The sequence below is a fragment of the Oryza brachyantha genome, chromosome 11 (genome assembly GCF_000231095.2).
Source record: "Oryza brachyantha chromosome 11, ObraRS2, whole genome shotgun sequence".
Classification (NCBI taxonomy): Eukaryota; Viridiplantae; Streptophyta; class Magnoliopsida; order Poales; family Poaceae; genus Oryza; species Oryza brachyantha.
Window position 1 is genome coordinate 12570142 of NC_023173.2, and position 11504 is coordinate 12581645.

Sequence of the window (11504 nt, forward strand, 5' to 3'; positions counted from 1 at the left end):
AAGATTTTCTAGTTTTATTTAAATTCATCAATTAATGAATGTATATAATATATATATATATATATATATATATATATATATATTCATTAACATCTATGTGACTCTAGGTAACGCTAGTAAGTCTTATATTGTGAAACAGAAGCTTACAATTGATTTGTTTCAACCAACATTAGTATATGCTTCTGTCTGTACGAAGCACATGTATTTAGTTTGTTTTTAGAAATTAAAAGATATGGTGCGATCGACGACATGTTCTACCTAATGTTGTCACCATACTATGAATCATTTTTTTTTTGAAAAATAGGAACTTTACATAAATTTGGTTAATTCTAATGAAAATCCCATAAAATATTCCAGCAGGCACGCACTTAATTTATGCACTGCAAAACGATGCTTCTTCAGCTCCTCCTCCTCGATTGAGAGAGAGTATACTGTAATAAACAACTAGTACCACTATACTTGCAAACACCTACTTTTAGGGCACATGTCCTCTGCAGTAAATGTAGAAAGCACAGTTTTGATAGTAATTTATGTCTTATGCCATAGTAATCTGCTTTAGCACAGTGTCTTGATGAGATCATTCCTAATCCAGAAACTATCAAGTAGTTTTCATACTTATTATATCATATAAACATCATGTGTAGAAACTATGTATTCAATGGATGTTGTCTTTAAATTAAATTCTCATCCAATCATCTCTCTTCTCTCTCCTTTTATCCACCTATCGTCTTGTTTTTTTTTCTTGGTTCTTGTATATAAGATGGTTTCTTGGATGAGAAATGGTTTCTTCATTTTTTTTTCTCTTCTCATTAACTCCCCTACTACATAAGATTTTTGCTTATGTGGCAATGTATTTAGTGGTATGGAAACTAGATGACATGGTGTTTAGGTATGCTGTTTAGCCAGTGTAGCCCTTTATATTAGGCCATCCGTTGAGGATCCGACGGCTAAAATGATAAATGAGCTCCTCTGCATTTTCTGCTTGAGTGCAAAGGATCTCATTCCCTATTTTCAGCCCGTGGGCTACGTGTATTCTAACGGGCCACCCAAACCTAAAATCTTGTTTTGTATGGACCATACTAGATAACTACTACACCTGTATACCTATTTTTTATTCCCTCCATTTAATGTTACAAGACAGGTAGTTTTATTTATATGATAAAAGATAAAGTATTATATGATTTTAATAGCTATTTAATGATATAAACGATAAAAACTAACTAATACAAAATTAAAAATCTACTTTAGAAAAGTTAAATGATGAACTAGTGCATAGAAACATTTTATAAAAAAACATATCATGTAACCATTTAGGAAGCGTGCATGCAAAAACTAAGAAATAATATGGAATAATCCAGGTAAACTAATTAACATAAACATATTATGGCCGTTTTTAGATTCATATGGATGTTAATAAATTTACATACATTTATAAAGAATATTCGCTCATCCATAAAAGAATCTACATAGATCAAAATGTTTTATAATATGAAATGGATGAAGTAATTTCTTTACCGTTATAAAATACAAAGGGAAAAAGCTAGGAATCAGTATACCGTCCCCAACATCAGGGTAGTATACCCCTCACGTGTGGCACCATAACGTGCGCAATTCCAGAAAGATAGCTACTACTTCCGGCCCATAATAACTTTATTTTTTGATTTTTATAAAAATTTAAAAATTTTGTATAAAAATTAAAAAATTAGTCACGCATAAAGTATTATTCATCATTTAGTAACTATAAAAATATTAATCACAAAAAACTTCAAATAAAACGAAAAGGCAAAGTATTATAACTAAAAACTGAAAAATAAACTTATTTTGGAATTATGGTAGTAATTAATACGACGCTAATTAATTATATTGGTGCTTAATCTAGTAGACAACAACTAGCTAGCTCAACATGGGACGAGCGATGGCTTCGCATGTCTTGTCATCCTTCTCTCGTGCGGCCCAAGTCTACCTACAGTATGTGATAAGAGTTTGCAGTTATTTGTCGATACTACCAAACTGACTTTGATATCTAGGTAAGTTAGTACGTCGTATCTAACACCATACACGACGATAATAATTAATACGGATAATTAGCATAATTGCTAATTTAGTTTGTGTTTAATTAAAGCATACCAATGAACATATCATATAGCATAGATTAATTAACTAATCAGTTCTTTTTTAAAAAAAAAATCATGATGCCAACCGGTATCCGGTAGTGGCAAAACGTGTATTGGCCTGGTGCAGATGGGGAATTGACCTGATACTGATAGATTCAGAAGGTAATTATGACGTACGAGTTGGTACTAACAGCTATCAGGTGATAACAATGAGGTGCTATCTTGCGCATCAATGGGCTGCATATACTGGACATACTGAACTGGAGGGACCGAAAACGGACTTTATCGGCCGCAAGGATAGGGATAAAAACCAAACTTCCAGCTGCTGGGCTGGGTGGAAAAAGAGAAACAGGCTATGCAAGATTTGGCCCGAAGTTTTGGGGAGGATTTTGAAAGGAATTTTAATTAAAATAATTACTAAAATAATTTTTGTATTATTAAAATTACTTATTTCTGTACTTCTATAAAGAGGTGGCGGTGGATCTGTCCCACCACCAACTCCCTCCTATTTTTTAAAGAAAAATAACTGAGACCAATATATCAAATCATTTTTATTAACTATATTTTAATAACACGCTAATGATATTTTTAATAAAATTCCATTGCAACGCATGGGCAATATGCTAGTTTCTCTGAAAAATCTACAACACCATAGAGTATAATTGAACATGTAGAATGTGCACTTTAATTAAAATAATTTTCTGATATGATTTTTTATTATTAAAATTACTCCTTTTGCTCTGAAAATCTAAGGCAAATTTAAAGAGTATAACTAAACATCGAGAAATTATAAAAATATCTTTGAAAAAATGTGAACACATGTTGATAATCTTTATTATTTTTCATTTTCCTTGCTTTTTAATCTGAGAGGGATCAGTGAGAGGGGGTGGGGGGGGGGGGGGGGTAGGGGATTATATAATAATGAAATTAATAATCATATTTATGTGCACGCACAGTTTTCAATTATTGTCGGTTTAGGCAAGGATATCAGTAGAAGAACAAGTACAAGGGATCAGATCGAACTAATAATGCAAGCATGAATAGGAGGCATTCTGCACCTAGGTTGTGATCGTTTGCTTTTTTTAATGGAAAAAACAAAACAACGGATTTGTAAACAAAAATTATTTGTGAATAAAATTTTTATGTACATGTTTTTAACAATCTAAAAGTAAAAGTAAAGACTATAAAATAAACTACCATGAAAATAGCATAAAATCAACTTCAAATTTAATATTAAAAATCTAAATTTTAACTTATAATTATCAGCAGAAGAAAAAGATGAGACCGTTAGGGTTTCCAACTTTTTTTCTTGTTAGAATTCATCTGATATAGTTATTTGACTTAACTATGCATCTCTCTTTGATTCAGATCCAGACACAACACAGACAGAAGCCCTTTACCACCAACCCCCAAATTAAGGAGAGTCATCAACTACTAATTAGAATCAACTAATCAATGTGGATCAAGCAGAGAACAAAAAGCAACTAAAGCACCATCAAATAATTAATGTACAGCACGCCGTATTCACTTTGTTTTTTTTTTTGTTTTTATAACCAGAGGGCCATAATCACTTTATTTGTTGGGAAAATATGCATGCATGCAGCGGAGACTTTGTTGTATCTCAAAAGAGATGACTATAGAAGCAAAGTATGAACACAATCCAAGATGGTGGGGTGTTAAACAAAGCAGAGGCCACTAAGTATGTTTAGTCAAATTTAACTTTGTTGGTAAGAAAGAACACATCTCCCTGGTTTAAACTAATGAGGCCAGTTGGGGGACACCAGGGATTGTCCATGGTTTGTCCCCCTTTTGCTAGCAAGCAGACACCGTGGATATATAAGGTGATTATATTTATTGCAGTAGATGATAACTGAGCTAGCTAGCCAGCACTAATCGATACATGCATGACTATTAATTGGCGCATTATATGTTGTAGCTAACCAATTGTGTGTGTGTGTATATATATATATATATATATATATATATATATCTTATAGCACACAAAAAATTTATTTTTAGAGATTTTTAAGTATTTGTTTGAGATTTTTAAAAGTGACTATGCAATATTAATTCAGAGAAGTCCAACTAACTAAAATATTAACAAAAAAACATTTAATTTGCACTGCAAAATGTAGATCTGCATCGTCTAGAAATTACTCATTCTAGTAAAACCTATTTGATATTAAATAAACTACTCAGTAAAACTTATAAAATTTTAACTACCAGTTTGTAAAATATAACAAGTTTACAGTATTATTGTTTTAAACTAAATATTTGAGAAATTATATTAACGGTTGGAATTTTAAAAATATGAATAAACGTTTCCTAAACGACAAATATTTCTTAATTTGGTTAGCATTGGATTAAAATCGACGCCAAATAGCTAAATTGTTAGGTATATATGCAAAATTTTCAACCAACCAACCTAGAACCGTTTCCATATATAGAAATGATATTGTTTCCAACCGTTTACGAATATTTTCATTCCTTATTGGTAACTGCACTTGGCATGCATGTCTTTCATTTCAGTACAGAAGCACTATGCACAGAGAGTTTTAGAAGCTCGGTAGTAAGCTAACTAAGGCCACTCATAGTGATTCAACGAAATAATTAGAATGATGTCTATATAATTAAATGAGTTGTTACAGAGGATAAGAGATGATGTGAACATATGTCAGGTGAATGAACAAAGAAATCATGTCTTACATGGGATATGTTTTCTAAGTAGCGTCCAAAACATAATGGGATATGAGTAACATTAAATTCAAACATGAATTATCGTTGTTTGTATTGCAAGAGTTGTGTCCACTATTATTTTTATGACTTAACACGGAGATATAGAAATCATGATTAACGTCTTGCATTAGAATCGCTCTAACAAGCTAGTGATGTCTATCTAGAAATTAATGTGACCAACAATGAAGGATCCAACCCATACCAGACAATGCCGACCTACAAATCATGCAGTTCTGAACTCATGATCTTGGATCATCTCCTTGGATGCTAGTGCACCACGTTAATTTACAGTGTGCATGCATGCTTTTAAGCAAGAAATGAAATTAAAAAAAAAAAGAAGAGGAGGAGCTGAGATTAGGTACTCATGTCAAGTACTAACTTTAGGGCATATGCAGCATGCAGTGTAGGGTTAACACACAGCACAAGAGGGGCCTCTTTTAGTTACTTGTCCCCTGCAGTGTCCTTTTGCTTGAAAGAAAGAGAGATTAGTTTATCTTGTTAATTACCATCCCTTTGTAACTTTTGTCTCCCCTCTGCCATTGTTTTGGGGATCATCCTTCTCAGTAGCTAGGGTTAAACAATTATACACTGTATCATGGTACTGAGGTAGCAATTAATAGCTAGCCAGGCTGCTAATTGCATGCATATACTAGCTAATGGGTAGTATCTATGTAGCTCTAAAAAGGAATTAAGAAGACCAAGTAGAAGAATTTACATATATATGGTCCATCTTTATGATATATACATGATGCATAGCTAGCAAGTGGCATATCCTTGATATGTATAGCCAACGAACGGGTCTTAGCTAGATAACTAAAGATTAATTATAGAGTAGGTCTGGATCAAGAGAAGTGCTTGTATATATACTCGCAAGATATAGCCAAGAGCCTAGACTTGTCATCTTGAACTTGAGTTTATACTGGCCCGTTTACCTTATAGATGATGGATGAACTGAGAGTTTATGACAATTATTCAAAGGCACATATGAATAAATTAAATAATAGAAATTCAAGAATGAATTATATTGGAGGCTCTTAAACTTATGATGTTATGTTATTTATGTTTCTAAATCTCTGAATCCACACCTAAGTTCTAGAACTTATTAAAATAATAAGGGATCGTTTGGTTGATGCCTAAGCTTGCCATAACTAATATTAGTTAATTTATAGTATTTTACAAAAGTATGGCTAAGAAATAGTTAGCCACAAGTGTGATAATGTTAGCTCTAATTCTGTGAGTATAATATGTAGGATTTAAGAGTAGAAAAGTGTGATATGACATAACTCTGTATCAAAACAAATACACGCTTAAGAAACTGTGGCATGACTAATTAAAATATGGTGTGGCAAAGTTAAGTAATGAACTAAACATCCCCTAAGTCATCTAGGTCTAAAACTGATATAATCTTTCATGTACCCACGTCACGCCATCATGAAACCATACATACCCCTTTGATTGAACCTACCGTTTAACAGTATCGGAAAACGCGCTTGTGAAAAAAAAGTAAAAATCTGGATTAGCTTAGCGGAACGCGGCATGAGAGAGTGAATTAATGGCAAGCATGTAAACATTTGAACGGTATGAGTGAGTTTTAGAGGCAAGTGATATACTTTCTCAAGCTAATACCACATCTGTTTCTAAATATTTGACGCCATTGATTTTTTATACGCATTTGAACATTCGTCTTTTTTTTAATATGTAAAGCTATATATATAAAAGTATATTTAACAATAAATTAAATAATATACAAATAATTAATAATTATGTAAATTTTTTGAATAAGACGAATGGTCAAACGTGTATAAAAAAGTAATAGTATTAAATATTTAGGGACGGATGGAGTATATGATATTGGATCTGTATTTTCAAAGTTTACAGCATGACAATTTTAAGAGCCACTAACTCGAGTTAAAAGATTGATTTAAAAATTTTCTCTAAAACACAACGATGAAGAATACTTCTTAAAACCATGCCATTTGGTAGGTTAGAAAGTATATCCACGGTAATTAATACTTCTTCTATCGAAAAAGGAACGAAGTTTTAGGTGGGTTTTTTTTCGTTTTAGGGGAATACTCCATCAGAACCGAAACTTTCTGATCATAATACTGTTGGTGCATGCTGCAATATATGTATCCACCTGCTGTGCACTTCTGCAGGTCGATATGATCTTTTGTCCACTGCAACATGCAAGACAGTTCATTAAAATTGTCCCAGGCTCTTAGCTTTGTGCACGAATGCATGCAGCCATCTTTTATAATTTTACTTTTTACATATCTCACTTGTATCAATATAGTTAGTAAAGGAAAACTATCACCCCCTTATGATTATCTTTATAAGCCAAAATTTAAATTTTTAATAATAAATTTAGAGTTGAGTTTGGAGGTTTTTTCACCGAAATTTATTTTTCAGTCCTAAATTTTAAACTTCTTAGAATACATATATAAAAAATTTTATTTATAAATTATTTTTTATTTACAAATATGTCATTTGACTTTTTACATGAAAAGCCAAACAATCACCTCTATAATACTCTTTGGTTTATTAAATTTTGAAATAATTGTTATACTTGTTTATTCAATTACAATGCATTTATTTTTTGCTTTCACATGCTAACCAGGATAATTGTTTGTTTTTTTCATAATTTAAAATAAAAAATAATTTCTGAATAATACTTAGATATATATATTTTTAGCAATCTAAAAATAATTAGAAAATAAATCAGTAAAAAACCTTAAAATCAGCTCTAAATTTAAGGTTAATAATTTAATTTCAGGTTACCAGAATAGCAGAAACCAAAAGACAACTATGATATCATATCGTTCCCCGTAATTTAAACGGTAGAGCTACGCTTACTATTTGACGTGCATGGAGTTAGGGGTTGGATCTACTGACTTTTTCTTAGCCACTTTGTCACATCATCGGATGTTGGTACGTTAATTAGGAGCATTAAATATACATTGATAATAAAACTAATTACATAAATAAAGACTATTTTATTAGACAAATTTTTTAAGCCTAATTAATCTATAATTAGCAAATGTTTAATGTAGCATCACATTCGCTAATCATAGACTAATTAGGCTCAATAGATTCGTCTTGCGAAATAGTCCAGAGTATGGGGTGGGTTTTATTAATAGTCTATATTTAATACTTTTAATTAGTATCGAAACATTCGATATTATATTCGATATTATAGTGACTTAAAAAACACCCCCTTAAAATACAGCGATTGCTAAAAGGACAAATTTATTTTATGACAAAACAAGAGAGGATATTTAATACATCGATTGTACAGTACGATGACCTGCATCTGCGTACGTACGCGACGCCAAGGCGTGCATTGCACGCACGAGTTGACAGGGCGAAATCAACCGTGGCCTGCACCTGCATCGAACGATTTCAGACGCCAACACGCTAGCTGCCTGTAGTAATGCTGCAGCGAAACCGTGCATGGGTGGCCGCGCGGCGGCGTCGTCGTCGTCTCCGACCACGGGAAGGGACAGGTGCATGCGTGCCGACGGCTGATGAGTACTGTAGCGTGAGCATCAGTGACTGCTCGATATCAGACGATCGATCCATCACCGGATGCATGCATGCATGCATGCTCTTCACTCTGCCCTGCCCTAGCAGCAGCTGTATATGTGAGCAATTTACTATCCCAATATAATATAAGGCACTGTTTAGTTTAAAATTTTTTTTCTAAAAACATTACATCGAATTTTTAAACATCTAAATAGAGCATTAAATATTTATGAACATTAAAACTAATTACACTGTTATGGGGGAAATCGTGAGACGATCTTTTGAGCCTAATTAGTACGTGATACAGTAACCTACATGTGCTAATGATGGATTAATTAGGCTCGAGTGATTCATCTCGCAGTTTCTTGGCAGAATCTGTAATTTATTTTGTAATTAAACTACGTTTAATACTTTAAATGTGTGTCCGTATATCCGCGATATGATGTTTTTGAAATAAAATTTTGCAAACTGAACAAGGTCTAAATACATTTCTACAGCCTCCATCCCAATATAATTACATTTATGGATTTCTGTGTCTAACATTTAACCATTCGTCTTATATGAAAAAACTATAAAAAAATTTAAAAAATAGTCACACATAAAGAATTATTTATGTTTTATCATCTATATTTTTGAAAATAAAACAGATGATCAAATGTGAGACATAAAGGGTGCAAAAATACACTTATTGTGGGACGGGGAGACAGTATGTAAGAGCAAGTTCAATAGTATAGCCAACTACTAGCTCTAATTCATCTATAGTCAATCTAATAGCTAATTCATATAATACTTACCTACAAAACATTAGTAATTGGTCCCACATGTCATACACACGCTCTGTCTTAGAATCTGTGTGCAGCTGGCTACAAATTAATAGCTCACCTCTCTTCTCTCTTTAAAATATGTTTATAGTTAGCTTATAGTCTGCTATTGTACCTGCTCTAAGGAAAATTAGCTATAAGAAAATAACTTAAATAAGGATATTAAATAAGTGATGAGAGGTACGTGGGGTAAATATATATATGGTCATATCTTGATATTGACGAACTCACGTAATGTTTCTCTCGTTGCTAGCTCGTAGAACAATTAGCCACAAATTACAAGTAAAATGTTATAAAATTTTTAAATCAAAAAGGTGTACATGATCTCTATTGCTCGATCAACGTCAACTTGAATTAATTATGATTGTCCAGTGTGATTTATGTTTCCTCTTCCATACAATATTCTGCCCATCGGAACATTATTTGGTGACACCCACAAATCACACCTGCTATGCTACATATTAGTCAATGAGTTTGCTTTGGTTAGCTTGTTTTTTTAAGTAGTTGGCGTATTAATTATATATAATATATATATACTACCTGATGTTTATATACTACATGATGTTTCCTAAAGTTATTGTCATCCCCGTGTCTCCGAAATGTCTGAATAACGTATAGTTTGTTTATATATACTATATAGTTTTGTGCGAATGGTACGTATGTACAACTGGCCATCGAGCAAATTAAGGTACCTGAAAAGGCATTAAGGAACATCCAGAGTGTACTTAATTTGTTATATACTATACTACTGTTATGTGTATGCAACTGTATGCAGCTGTGTATATATATTTATATATATTCTCTTGGTCTTGGCTCTTTTTTGTTCTTCCTTTTGACCAAAAGCTTATGCAGTATATATACAATAACTTATTTATATTGGTTTGCAATTTTATACTAGTTAGTATTTGTATATTCCCTTGGTTCTTTCCTTTCTTTTTGACCAAAAATATAGCAGCCTTTTAGTCTGTTACTGTTTATATAACTGATAATCTTCGTGATTATAGTACATAGTACGTACGTACCCACGTAGTATTATTAATCATTAATCCGTTGACATTATTGCAAATTTACACGCACACTGTATGCTATATATATGCACACAATTAATTACCCTTCTTTTTTCCTGTTGATAACATGAGAGTAAAATATTGAAACACACACACAGAGACGGTCGCATGCACTTTATCTCTGGGCCTCTAGCTCTTTGTAGAGTGAAACATGATACTCGTAACTTCGTAAGTGCTCAAGAACAGAAAAACTCGTGATTAACTATGCCATCCACGCATGACAAATCAACTTGAATCCCAAGGGAAAGAAACCCACAAGAATTTTTGATGCTAGTACTTAAACATACTTTAGGGCCGGCCTGTTTAATTCTCAAAAATTTTTTCTCAAAAACATTATATTAAATCTTTGGACGCACCTAAATAGTGCATTAAACATTTATGAAATAAAAACTAATTACACAGTTAGAGGGGAAATCGTGAGACGAATCTTTTGAGCCTACCCATATATGTTAATGACATATTAATTAGGCTTAAAATATTCGTCTTACGGTTTCAGACGAGCTATAAAATTTGTTTTTCCATTTGGGTCCGTAAACCCCTCCGAAAATCCTGTTAAACGACTGACGTGATACTTCTTCAAAATTTTTTGGAAACTAAATATGCCCATATATATAAATTAATAGAGAAAATAAAACAAGCATGACGTAAGATCGATGTCATGTTAGCTAGATTGATTACCCTAAAAAAATCCAATCAGTTAACGACTGCATTATGGATGCATCCATGCATCTCTGTCGATCAGGATATAGTTGCCTAGTTGGTCCAACTAACACGGATGATAGCATTGGAGACATTTGTACTCTCTCATCTTGCCTGTCCAATAATCTCAATCACACTTTCACACTTCACACTGATCATAAGAAATTCCAAACAAAGAGCTAAGGACAAAAACCTTAACTAGTACTACTAGCTTGCTATTTCCTACTTGCACTACAAAGTAAATGCACTGGTCAACGATGTAAAAACTGGTTGGACAATACAGATATATGTACATAATATATATGAACTATCAATTAATTAAAAATGCACAATTTGATGAAGTACTTTGTTGGTTAATGTGAAACGGTGGGCTGACCGGCCTACCTTTTTAATCCTAGTCAAATGATCCATGCCTCCAGTAAATCAATAACTAAGGCTCCGCTTGTCACCACTTTTTCTAAAGGGAAAATCGTATGTGAGGTTTAAAAAAGTTACAATTTCAATTATGAATTATAGTTGCCTTTTTAGTGATCATATAAATATAT